The sequence below is a fragment of the Astatotilapia calliptera genome, chromosome 23 (assembly GCF_964374335.1).
Source record: "Astatotilapia calliptera chromosome 23, fAstCal68.1, whole genome shotgun sequence".
NCBI classification, from domain to species: domain Eukaryota; kingdom Metazoa; phylum Chordata; class Actinopteri; order Cichliformes; family Cichlidae; genus Astatotilapia; species Astatotilapia calliptera.
Window position 1 is genome coordinate 45186793 of NC_137443.1, and position 12802 is coordinate 45199594.

Sequence of the window (12802 nt, forward strand, 5' to 3'; positions counted from 1 at the left end):
GGTAGATAGGTCATTGGCAGCAGGTGTGTTGTTGTTGGGAAGGAGCAAACAGATTGTGACCGCTGCGCTGTTATGTTAAATTGTGTTGGAATAAAGAATCTAAAGGACAAGATAAGTATGGTTTCAGTTATTGAACTAAGTTTAATACGTTTATTCATACCAGTGACATTGCATTAACCTGCCAACAAACAGCTTAGTGGCTTTAAATGTAGGCTTAGCCTCGACAGCATCTATAACACCATTAAAATGCAGTAATGGCCACACAAAAAATAAAACGTGACCATATTCAGTTTAAGCCATTTTATGTGGTTTAGTTTATACACTTGAATCACAGTAGATGATAGCTTTCTGTTTTTAAATGTCTCCATTTATTGCAAACACTATAGTTACTGTTCTGCCTTTTATAAGGTAAACTGGATATTATGGTTGCAAACGGCCCTAGAGCTCTGTTAGGGAAAATGTTCTAAAACACTTCTTCAGTAAAGACTCAGAGAAGAGAAACACACAGAACTTCTTGCTAGCAAGGGCAGCCTCCACTCTAAGAGACTCCAGTGAGAGAACTGCCCCGGTCTTTACTTTATACTCCATTGAGCGTATGTGTGTGTGTGTGTGTGGGGTCAGAGTGTGGCCCCATAAACAACTTCCCTTAACCTGCTGGTCTGGAAAGTCCAACAGTTCATCTATATGTAAAGAAGCACTTAAACTAAAACAGACATAGCTACGTTAATCCTACCGTAAAGCAATAAGACAAGGTACGAGCTCTCATGCTCCCAGGACGTGGGGGTGCATTCCTGGGGTGCACACATCCTGTCACTACACAATTAATTATATGCTTCTAAGTATACATGGTTAAACATTTCCTAATACAAATAACTACAAACAGCATCCTACCATAAGCAAACTTATATCACTAAAAGATTATACTGACTACTAAATACAATTTTCCATTGACATTCCCTCCTGTTGTCAGAAAAAACTTTTAAAGTGAGATATCAGTTTGTAACATCTTGTCGTACATTTTCTGTCACATCGTCATTAATCACACAAAGTCTTCATGTTCCAACAGGCCAAAGTTATCATCATCATTTGTCACAGCTGTATATGCAGCAACAGTAGAAAATATTATGCGGTTAATCATGAGTCTTAAGCATGGCAATATACACGTTACAAAGACACAAAATAAAAGTAAAAATATCCCAACTCCGATGAGTAGTCTTTTTAGCACCTGTAACCAGGAGCCAGTGTATAGCCAAGAGAACCAGTCACGTGTATCACTTACATAGTCCTGATTTTGAGCCTGCTGGATCTGTCTCAAAACATTCAGGGCGTCAGTCATGTTTGATGAATGCACGTCGTCTGGTATGTAAGTGCAGCATGTGGTATTAAAAAGGACGCAAAGTCCCCCTTTCTCTGCTAATATCATGTCCAGAGCCACTTGGTGTTGCATCGCTGTAATCCGTAATGCATCAATTTCCTGGTTCTGTTGTTCGTTGATCTTACATGAAGCGTTCAGGAAAAGTCCAAACCGGTAATCCAGAGTTTCAATTCTCAGCATATTTTTTCCAGCTCCCACCCAGGGGAACAATGAATGGAGTACTTTCTGTCCAGTAGTCCATAACTTGAATTCCTTGGGCACGTCGCCTCCCCATATCGGGTCATGTGCTTGAAGTTTAGGAATCACTAATCTTCTTTTCCGGCGTACTGTAGAAGTGGTGTTCACTGCAGTCATCCTGAAGGTGTGGTCTGACAGGAATATAGGAGCACAAGTTCCTGTCCAGTCTGGGGGCAATATGAAATATGCCCGTTGTCCACATAGCCAGGCCATTCCTTGCACCCAGTATGTGCCGTTAGAGGGTCCACTCATGTTCACAGGTGCGCCCTCTCCGTGGCCTGCAGTTTGGACACAGTTTGTGGTGTCTCCAAGGGGTCTGTTACCTTTCTCTTGCTGGTAACACATGGAGTGGTTCTTTCCTGGCACTTGGTCCAGGAACACTGGGAAATGGATAGAGATATTCCGATTTGTCACATTGAAGTCGATCCAAAAGAGTTGATCACATGTTCCATTACTAAGTCCAACAGCGTGTGAGATTTTATCATCGATGATGATTCGACTGTGTTGGAATCCAATGCCAGCAAAGCTGGCTGCACACTTTGCTTGAGTGTTGTTCATATATTTGCCATATAATGTGGGGTGTGTCGACGTGCTGGGCATATGAGAACAGACATAACAGTCTGTATTTGCCGATTCTGCCTTTGTTCTGTCGTGGATATAACGGTACCAGGCATTATTCATCCACGGATGAATGTGATCTTGCGTCATGTCCCTTAGGTGAGAGTTGTCGTGTGTCCATCTCTTCTGCCTGCCTCCTGGTTCAGCTGCTGTTGAGGTCAGCTGAAGTCCTGTAAGGGTGAGCATCGTAGTCAAGGTAACCAGGAGGGTCCACCTCCCCATGGTTGCACACAGATCCGTCACACCTCACACTTGGTTGCCCTAGAGTTGATCAGAGGCTGGAGGTTGAAGTGCGAGCTTACCCTACGGGGGCTCAATCAGCACTCCCCCCTCACCACTGAAGCAACCAAGCGTGAGATTTCTCTACTGTGCTGTCTTGGGGGTGTCGGGGTTCCCTGGGACCTCAACCTTTTTGCAGTGGCTCTGATGTATCCAGGAGGGTCTCTCCGCTATTTTGCAGGCAGTTGGAGTGGTCAGAAGCACTTGAAATGGCCCCTCCCACCGTGGCGAGCTCCAATTTTTCCTTCGGAGTACTCGAACAAGGATCCAATCACCTGGCTTCAACCTGCAAGAAATAGGTGAAAGAGAGTCTTGCGGCAGTTTATTATTCAACACAACTTCTCTGTTTGTCAACAATTGAGTCATCCATTCTGCCAGAGTGGTTTCACGAATCGATTTATCTAGTGGCTCGCTAGTAACTGGTAGCGGAAAAGGTCTCCCATGTATAATCTCAAATGGGGACAGCTTGTTGCTTCCTTGTGTTATTCTCATCCACATCTTGACCAGGCCCAAACATTCTGGCCATGGTCTGCCAGTTTCTTCCATTATTTTCCTGAGCCTTTGTTTTATAGTGCCATTCGTTCTCTCCACTAATCCTGCACTCTGTGGATGATAGGCACAGTGATGTTTCAAACTGAAACCTAACACTTCAGACGCTTTGCTGATCACATCATTTACAAAATGGGTTCCATTATCTGATCTTATCAGAGTAGGAATGCCATATGTTGGAATGAAATGATTGCAGAGACACTTTGCAACTGAGATTGCGTCTGCTTTTTTCACTGGGTATATTTCCGGCCATTTTGAGAATACATCTATAATTACTAGAGCATTTTTTGAGCCCTGACACTCATTCAATTCAATAAAATCCATGTGAATTGTATGAAATGGATGAGGTGGTGTAGGAAATATCCTCTTTTTGGTCTTAAATTACCTTGGGTATTATGTTTTTGGCAAATCATACATGTTCTCACATACTCTTTTGCTGAAGTTTCAAAATTTATAGCATAAAATTGTTGGGTTATTATAAAGGTCACTCCTCCTGTCGAGATATGACTTAAACCATGACTCACTAGAGCGGCTGTCTTGTGTAACGATTTAGGAAGAATGGGTTTTCCTGCAATTTTCATTATATCATCAACATCTAGTACTGCGCCATACTTTAGCCATTGCTTTTGTTCCTTTGATGGTGCTGCTTTTTGTTCGTCCTGCAGTACAGATATCGGAATGCTATGATTTTCATGAGTGGCTAATAAAATTGTAGTTGTCATGGCTGCTGCTTTCGCAGCTTTATCAGCAAAATTGTTTCCCTTCGTAATTTCAGAGTCATCTTTCTGATGTGCTGCACATTTACAAATTGCTAAATGTCGCTGTAGTTGTACTGTTTGTAACAGTTGCTTTAGCAAATCTGCATGCTGAACTGGGTTTCCAGAGGAGGTAACCATTCCTCTGTTATCCCATATTTTTGCAAAGTGATGAACTGCTGCAAATACATACTGGCTGTCTGTGTGGATATTAATATCCTTACCTTCATGTATCTCACATGCTCTGATTACTGCAATTAGTTCTGCACTCTGAGCTGAATGCGTGTGTGGCAAAGCTCTTGCTTCTACTATAGTGTCTAATGTAGTTACTGCATATCCTACACAGTTATGCCCTAGTGCATTTTTTGATGCTGAACCATCAACAAAAATGTCAATGAAACTTTCTTGTGGTGTGCTATAAATGTCAGCACGTGGTTTAGTTTCCTCTTCTAATTTTTCCACGCAGCGATGTGTTTTTCCCTCTGTGGGTGTTGGCAACAATGTGCCAGGATTTAAAGGTCCACATCTCACTATGTTGATATGGGATTGTGAAAGCAATATGCCAACATAGGAGAGTTGTCTCGCATGTGTTAAGAAAGGTAAATGTGCTTGTAGCAGTATAGAAGTTACTGCATGCGGTACTCTAATAGTCAGGGTGTGTCCCAAAACTATGTCGGTAGATTTTTGCACTGCCTCTGCAGCTGCTGCACACGCTTGTACACAGGTTGGCATTCCCGAGGCCACTGAATCGAGTTTGCTTGAATAAAAAGCTAGTGGCCTTTGTTTTTCTCCAAATGATTGTGTCAATACTGCTTTCATGTATCCCTGTGTTCCGTCTACGTTCAAGTAGAATGTTTTGTCATAATCTGGTAATGCAAGCACAACGTTTGTTTGGAGCATGACTTTTAATTTATTAAATGCTCCTTCTGCCTCTGGTGTCCACTGTATTTTATCTTTTAAAACGAGATTTTTTCCATAAATTAGGTTTTGCAGTGGTTGTACCTGTGCCGCATATTCTGGAATCCACGCCCTGCAGTAATTGCATAACCCGAGAAAACTCATCATCTGTTGCTTAGTTTGTGGCTGTGGTGCATTTTGTATAGCTTCTTTTCTTTTGTTTAGGAGTTTCCTTCCTTCACCTGAAAGGGTGTGGCCTAAGTATGTTACTTCAGGTCTCCATAATTGGAGTTTATTCAGAGACACTTTGTGGCCTTGCTCTGCCAGGTGACGCAGCACAGCCATAGTGTTCTGTTTACACCCTTCCTCTGTGTGGCCAGTCACTAAAATATCATCTACATAAAGTAGAAACTGTCCTTCTGCTGGCAGAGGGCAGGACATCATTGATTTCTTTAAAGCGTCAGCATAGAGAGTAGGGCTGTTTTGAAATCCCTGAGGTAACCTAGTATAGGTATATCTCTGTCCCTCAAATGTGAAGCCAAACAGATGTCGCGCATCTGGATGTAAAGGTACTGAGAAAAAGGCGTTTGATAAATCTATCACTGAAAACCATTGTTCCTTTGGAGTGACTTGATTTAGTATAGTGTGAGGATTTGCTACTACTGGTGGTATCATTTCAGTAATTTCATTTATTGCTCGCAGATCATGTACCAAACGATATTTTCCAGTGTTAGCTTTCTTAACTGGGAAGATTGGAGTATTGCAGGTAGCAGAATTAGTTTTTATTAGAATTCCTGCTTTTTCCATATCTTTTATTACTGGCTTAATCCCTTCTATTGCTTCCTTAGATAAGGGATACTGTGATTTAATGGGCCTGTGGGATGAAATGGTCTGTACTTTTACCGAATCTGCGTTTTTTATTAATCCCACATCAGTTGGACCATCCGACCACAGTGTAGAAGGTAAACTTTTAAGTGCTGGCTCTTCCTCTAACGAGAGAATTTCTCATTTTTGCGTACTGTCGTACAAATGAGTGTTGGGTGTAGTTTTTACCACCCAGCCTAGTGTGTATCTCATGCACCCTGTTCTTTTACCCTGTGCCCAACCCTCTTCTTCCGTGGGCGTATATTTATCATTTTCTACTTTTTGCAGGATGTTACCTAATTGGTTCCATTGTGTACTTGTCGTTTTTGCAACTGACACATGGGGTTTTGTGATCCTATTCAGGTTTTTTATTTGATCTCGTTGGATCACGGAACATACTGCATTTCCGCTTTTTGTAACATATAAGTGTTGCAAAGTCAAATATGGGCTTTTTAGGCTGTGCACCTGTTTATCATACAGAGGGTCTGGGCCTGGGGTTTGTTTATAGCGCAGGGTGTTGTGATACTCAGTTGGCTTCATTTTTTCGGCACTTGCGGGGAGATGTTTTTCAGCTGCTTCTTTGAGCTGCATAAGAGGTGGTAAATCTAATGACCAATAGTAGTTTGGCTCTCCCTTTCCTTCCCTCTGATAGGGGTCTCCCTCTACTAACATTATTTCTGCCATCATACCTGTTTCTGTGGGGATGACTCCTATCCCTAATTTTGTCATCGCGTCTCTTCCTAGTAAGTTCACTGGGCAGGTTGGGTCTATTATACATGGCATGTTACAGGAGCGTTGACTGGGTTTATGCAAAAATGTCAGTGGCATTGTTAGTGGCTGGGTTTTTACATGCCCTGACGCTGTTTTCACCATTACTACTTCTCTAGAAAAGGTTGTGCGCGGGGGCTCTGCTTTAAGCACTGTTTTACAAGCTCCTGTGTCACACAACACTTGCAACTTTTTGCCATTTACATAGATCGTAAGCGTTGGCTTCCCGTCCAGTAAACTTACTAGCTGATGAACATTATATACTTCAGTTTCATCCTGTTCTAAATTATTTTCCACATTTGTTAAAACTTTTGCTTCTTTTTCATCTATGTGGCTCTCCCTGTCAGCTACCTGGCTGTTTGCAGCCACAGTGATTGCAGCTAGTCATTCTGTGTCAAGTGTTCTTTGTGTCTTACAGTCACGTGCAAAGTGTCCCCTTTTCCCACACTCCCAGCATGTAATGTTAAAATCACTGTTTGGTGTTTGTCTAAACCTTCCTCTACCTCTTGCTTCTCCTCTATGCATTCCTCTCCCTCTCCTTTGACCTCTGAAAACTCCCCTGTAGCCCCCACTCCCACTAAAAGCCGTAAAGACGGTGTCAGTGTCTAGGGCAAAGACTGAGGCCTTCTCTTTGTTTTTCACTACTGTTTGTGCATGATTAGCATATTGAAGCGCCTCATCTACTGTGCCTGTATCTTGTGTTACCCAGTATTTTTCTACGTGAGACCTAATGCTTGGCAGTAATCCTTTAATAAAAGCACGTTTAAATTGTTGCTGGTATGGTGATTGCGGGTCATCAGCATAATTTAGACCTGAGTTCTGTCTGAAAACTGGTCTCAGCCTGTCCATGTATTCATGTGGGTTTTCCGTGTTACTTTGTTTAACTTGGTCTATTTTACCATAGTTGGCCTTTGGCGCTAATTGTTGACGGGCCCTATCAAACACAGGTATTAATGCTGCTTGGAGATCAGCATGACCTGGGGGAAACGCTCTACCATCTGGTAGGGAGCCAGTAAAGTCTCCCCTAATTCTTCCCCAGGAGAGCCCTAGGCAGTCTTGAAATAATTGTATCACCTCGTGACCGTTTAAATGCCACTGGGTAATTACTTCACGCACGGCAACTTGCCATGGTTCGTATCCTTCCTGTATTAGTGGAATGCCTTTTATTACATTCTGCCTATCTTTATGTGTCCACGGGCGGTAAACAAGGATCGTGGGTCTGTCATCCCTGCCTCCTCCATGACTATCACCTAGGAGCGTGCCATATCTGGGGTTTGCCACTTCAACTAATGGACACGCTAATGTAGATGATGGTGGTGGTGGGTCTGGGTGTGAACCACGACTGTTGCACCCTTTTTCAGAGCCATGATCAGATCTTCCTGGATGAAAATCTATTTCATGCTCAGCTAACAGCGTTTGTGCGTCCCTGTATGCATTGTCAAGTTTAATTTTCCTATGTCTTAGCCACATGGGAGATCGTTCAAAATGAGGTTTTGATGTAATGCTGGCTGTTTCTCCTACAGTTGGTGCAGAAAATTTAACGGAGGGGTCTAAAAGAGAGTTATGTGGGTCTGTTAATGGAGGTCTTTGTTCAGTACATGCTTGTTTTGTAGTTTCATCATCAGGGGTTATTAAAGCTGCTGCTAGTTGTTTTTTCTTTTCGGTGAAGCGGTATCAGTTTTATGAGATGAAACTCAACCTTTTTCCTTTGTCACCAGTACTCCTCCTTGAATCGCTACCTTATCGTGGTGGAGGGGTTTGTGTGTCCCAGGGATCCCAGGGGCTATGTTGTCTGGGGGCTTTTGCCCCCTGGTAGGGTCTCCCATGGCAAACTGGTCCTGGGTGAGGGACCAGACAAAGAGCGATTCAGAAGACCCCCATGAAAAGAATATCGAGGGAACAGTTTACCCTGCCCGGGATAGGGTTACCGGGGCCCCGCCCTGGAGCCAGGCCCGGGGAGGGTGCCCGAGGGCGAGCGTCTGGTGGCCGGGCCTTAGTCCATGGGGCCCGGCCGGGCACAGCCCGAAGAGGAGACATGGGCCCATCCTCCCGCAGGCCCACCACCCGCAGGAGGCGCCATAGGGGTCAGGTGCATTGTGAGCCGGGTGGCGGCCAGGAGCGGAGGCCCTGGCGGACCGACCCCCGGCTGCCAAGACTGGCAATAGGGACATGGAATGTCACCTCTCTGGTGGGGAAGGAGCCTGAGTTGGTGCGTGAGGTTGAGAGGTACCGGCTAGATATAGTTGGGCTCACCTCTACGCATTGTCTGGGCTCTGGAACCAGTCTCCTGGAGAGGGGCTGGACTCTGTCTCAGTCTGGAGTTGCCCCTGGTGAGAGGCGGCGGGCTGGGGTGGGTATTCTTATATCCCCTCGGCTTGCTGCCGGTACGTTGGGGTTTTTCCCGGTGGACGAGAGGGTTTGTTCCCTGCGCCTTAGGGTCGGGGAACGGGTCCTGACTGTCATCTGCGCTTATGCGCCGAGTGGCAGTTCGGAGTACCCAGCCTTCTTAGAGTCCCTGGGGGGGGTGCTGGAAGGTGCTCCACCTGGAGACTCTGTTGTCCTGCTGGGAGACTTCAATGCTCACGTGGGTAACGACAGCGAGACCTGGAGGGGCGTGATTGGGAGGAACGGCCTCCCTGATCTGAACCCGAGCGGTGCTTTGTTATTGGACTTCTGTGCTAATCACAGTTTGGCCATAACGAACACCCTGTTCGAACATAAGAGTGTCCATAAGTGCACGTGGCACCAGGATGCTCTAGGCCGTAGGTCGATGATCGATTTTGTAATCGTATCACCAGACCTGCGACCATATGTTCTGGACACTCGGGTAAAGAGAGGGGCTGAGCTGTCAACTGATCACCACCTGGTGGTGAGTTGGATCAGGTGGCGGGGGAGGACGCTGGACAGACCTGGTGCACCTAAACGCGTAGTGAGGGTGTGCTGGGAACGTCTAGCAGAGGCCCCAGTCCGCGAGATCTTCAACGCACACCTCCGGCAGAGCTTCAACAGCATTCCGAGGGAGACTGGGGACATTGAGTCCGAATGGACCATGTTCAGCGTCTCCATTGCCGAAGCTGCTGCATTGAGCTGCGGCCGCAAGGTGGTTGGTGCCTGCCGTGGTGGTAATCCCCGAACCAAATGGTGGACACCAGAGGTGAAGGGAGCCACCAGGCTGAAGAAGGAGGCCTATCGGGCTTGGTTAGCCTGTGGGACTCCGGAGGCAGCCGACAGGTATCGACAGGCCAAGCGGAATGCGGCTCGGGCAGTGGCTGAAGCAAAAACTCGGGTGTGGGAGGAGTTCGGAGAGGCCATGGAAAAAGACTTTCGGACTGCCTCGAAGAGATTCTGGCAAACCGTCAGGCGTCTCAGGAGGGGAAAGCGGTGCTCTACCTGCACTGTGTATAGTGCTGGCGGAGCGCTGTTGACGTCGACTGAGAAAATTGTCGGGCGGTGGAAGGAATACTTCGAGGACCTCCTTAATCCCACTGACACGTCTTCCGGGGAGGAAGCAGAGTCTGGGGATGAGGGGTGTGACCCACCAATTTCCGGGGGCGAGGTCACTGAGGCAGTTAAACAACTCCTTGGTGGCAGAGCCCCTGGTGTCGATGAGGTCCGCCCCGAGTTCCTGAAGGCTCTGGACGTTGTAGGGCTGTCTTGGTTGACACGTCTCTGCAATGTTGCGTGGAGATCAGGGGCAGTACCTGTGGACTGGCAGACCGGGGTGGTGGTCCCCATCTTCAAGAAGGGGGACCGGAGGGTGTGTTCCAACTACAGGGGGATCACACTCCTCAGCCTCCCCGGGAAAGTCTATGCCAGGGTGCTGGAGAGGAGGGTTCGTCCGCTAGTCGAACCTCGGATACAGGAGGAACAATGCGGTTTTCGTCCTGGTCGCGGAACACTGGACCAGCTCTTTGTCCTCTCGAGGATACTTGAGGGTGCATGGGAGTTTGCCCAACCAGTCTACATGTGTTTTGTGGACCTGGAGAAGGCATTCGACCGTGTCCCTCGGGGCGTCCTGTGGGAGGTGTTGCGCGAGTATGGGGTGTCTGGCCCATTGCTACGGGCCATTCAATCCCTATACAACCGTTGCAAGAGCTTGGTTCGCATTGCCGGCAATAAGTCGGACTCGTTCCCGGTGGGTGATGGGCTCCGCCAAGGCTGCCCTTTGTCTCCGGTTCTGTTCATAATTTTTATGGACAGGATTTCTAGGCGCAGCCAAGTGGCGGAGGGCTTTCGCTTTGGTGGCCTCAGAATCTCATCTCTGATTTTTGCGGATGATGTGGTTCTGTTGGCTTCATCGGGTGAGGGCCTCCAGCTCGCACTGGAGCGGTTCGCAGCCGAGTGTAACGCAGCGGGAATGAGGATCAGCACCTCCAAATCTGAGGCCATGGTTCTCAGCCGGAAAAGGGTGGAGTGCCCACTCCGGGTCGGGGATGAGTTCCTGCCCCAAGTGGAGGAGTTCAAGTATCTCGGGGTCTTGTTCGCGAGTGATGGGAGAAGGGAGCTGGAGATCGACAGACGGATTGGGGCTGCGGCTGCAGTAATGCGGACGCTGCACCGGTCAGTCGTGGTGAAGAGGGAGCTGAGCGTAAAAGCGAAGCTCTCAATTTACCGGTCGATCTACGTCCCTACCCTCACCTATGGCCACGAGCTGTGGGTAGTGACCGAAAGAACGAGATCGCGGATACAAGCGGCGGAAATGAGCTTCCTCCGAAGGGTGGCTGGCCTCTCCCTTAGAGATAGGGTGAGAAGTTCGGCCATCCGGGAGGGGCTTAGAGTAGAGCAGCTGCTGCTCCACATCGAAAGGAGCCAGCTGAGGTGGTTCGGGCATCTGGCAAGGATGCCCCCTGGGCGCCTCCTGGGCGAGGTGTTCCAGGCATGTCCCACCGGGAGGAGGCCCCGGGGCAGACCCAGGACACGCTGGAGAGATTATATCTCTCGGCTGGCCTGGGAACGCCTTGGTATTCCCCCGGACAAGCTGGAGGAGGTGGCTGGGGAGAGGGAGGTCTGGACCTCTTTGCTTAGGCTGCTACCCCCGCGACCCGACCTCGGATAAGCGGATGAAGATGGATGGATGGATGGACCAGTACATGGGCTCTTGCAGGATACACAAAAATGGAAGTAGTTCAGCAATTTATTGTGCTGTAAAATCAACTTACTTCCAGACACACACACATATGGACATTTGCGCGCTTTTACAATTTGTCACGAAGTAATTTCAGCTACTTCTAAAACTAGTCAAATTCGGCTCCTTCCGGCGAACCCAACCTAATTTGTCACGAGATAATTTCAGCTACCTCTAAAACTAGTCAAATTCGGCTCCTTCCGGCGAACCCAACCTAATTTATCACGTTACTTAAACGTATTTTTAATTTGTCACGTTACTTTAAATCTTTGCGGCCGTCTTTAAATACCAAATAGTGTTTCTCACCCCCGATGTCCCACTGACGGTTCGGATCACCAGACTGAATCCCAGCGCCGTGGACCTGGTCACCGGCCCAGACTCGAATTCACGCTCTGGGACTCTCTCCTCGTCTAAGAGGGCTGTGCACAGACTTCGGTGCCGGCTCCCCACGGCGTCAGGAATCAGTGCTGGATCCTGGAACAGAGTCACAGATAACAGTTCTGATATATTCTGCTCCGTCTACGAAGGACCAAGTAAATGTTAGGGAAAATGTTCTAAAACACTTCTTCAGTAAAGACTCAGAGAAGAGAAACACACAGAACTTCTTGCTAGCAAGGGCAGCCTCCACTCTAAGAGACTCCAGTGAGAGAACTGCCCCGGTCTCTATTTATACTCCATTGAGCGTGTGTGTGTGTGTGTGTGTGTGTGTGTGTGTGTGTGTGTGTGTGTGTGTGTGTGTTGAACAAAGGGTCATATATCATGAAAGCACAAAAGGTACATCGTTGGTCATAAAGAGGGTAGTCTTCCCCCACACCCAATGTATGGTTTACCAAAGATAACACAGTGAAACCATACAAAGGGTAGGAAGCTCTACCAAACAGCAAACAGATCTTCAAGTTAGGATGTATCTACAATAAAACAAGGTACGACCTCTCCCATGCTCCCAGGATGTGGGGGGTGAACCAAGCCTGCTAAAAATCACACATCCTGTCACTACCAAATAACTACAAACAGCATCCTACCATAAGCAAACTTATATCACTAAAAGATTATACTGACTACTAAATACAATTTTCCATTGACACTTTCTTATATCCAACTTTCAACTATTTTTTTTTTTCAGACAGAGAACAATTGGATTAGTCCATTCTTCTCTGTCTGTGCATAATATATATTTTTATTGCCAGGTAACTTTCATTCTCATGAATTTTTGACTACTGCAACAGTTATAGGGTGTAGGTCCTGTTTCACTGTGGATTCCCTAAGGGGAGGGAGAGGGAAAGTAGACACACATGTTCTATAAGCACACCATAACTGCTTTTTTATCTATACATG

General features: G+C 47.0%; 1 long non-coding RNA gene across 1 annotated transcript; it reads right to left on the reverse strand.

The window, feature by feature from the left end:
• Positions 1–446: 446 nt before the first annotated feature.
• On the reverse strand, positions 447–12340 carry LOC145423985 (uncharacterized). The gene is made up of 2 exons (XR_013904923.1): positions 11774–12340; positions 447–2795 (listed from the first exon to the last, which is right to left on the reverse strand). It is a non-coding gene; the product is annotated as an uncharacterized LOC145423985 (long non-coding RNA).
• Positions 12341–12802: the final 462 nt, after the last annotated feature.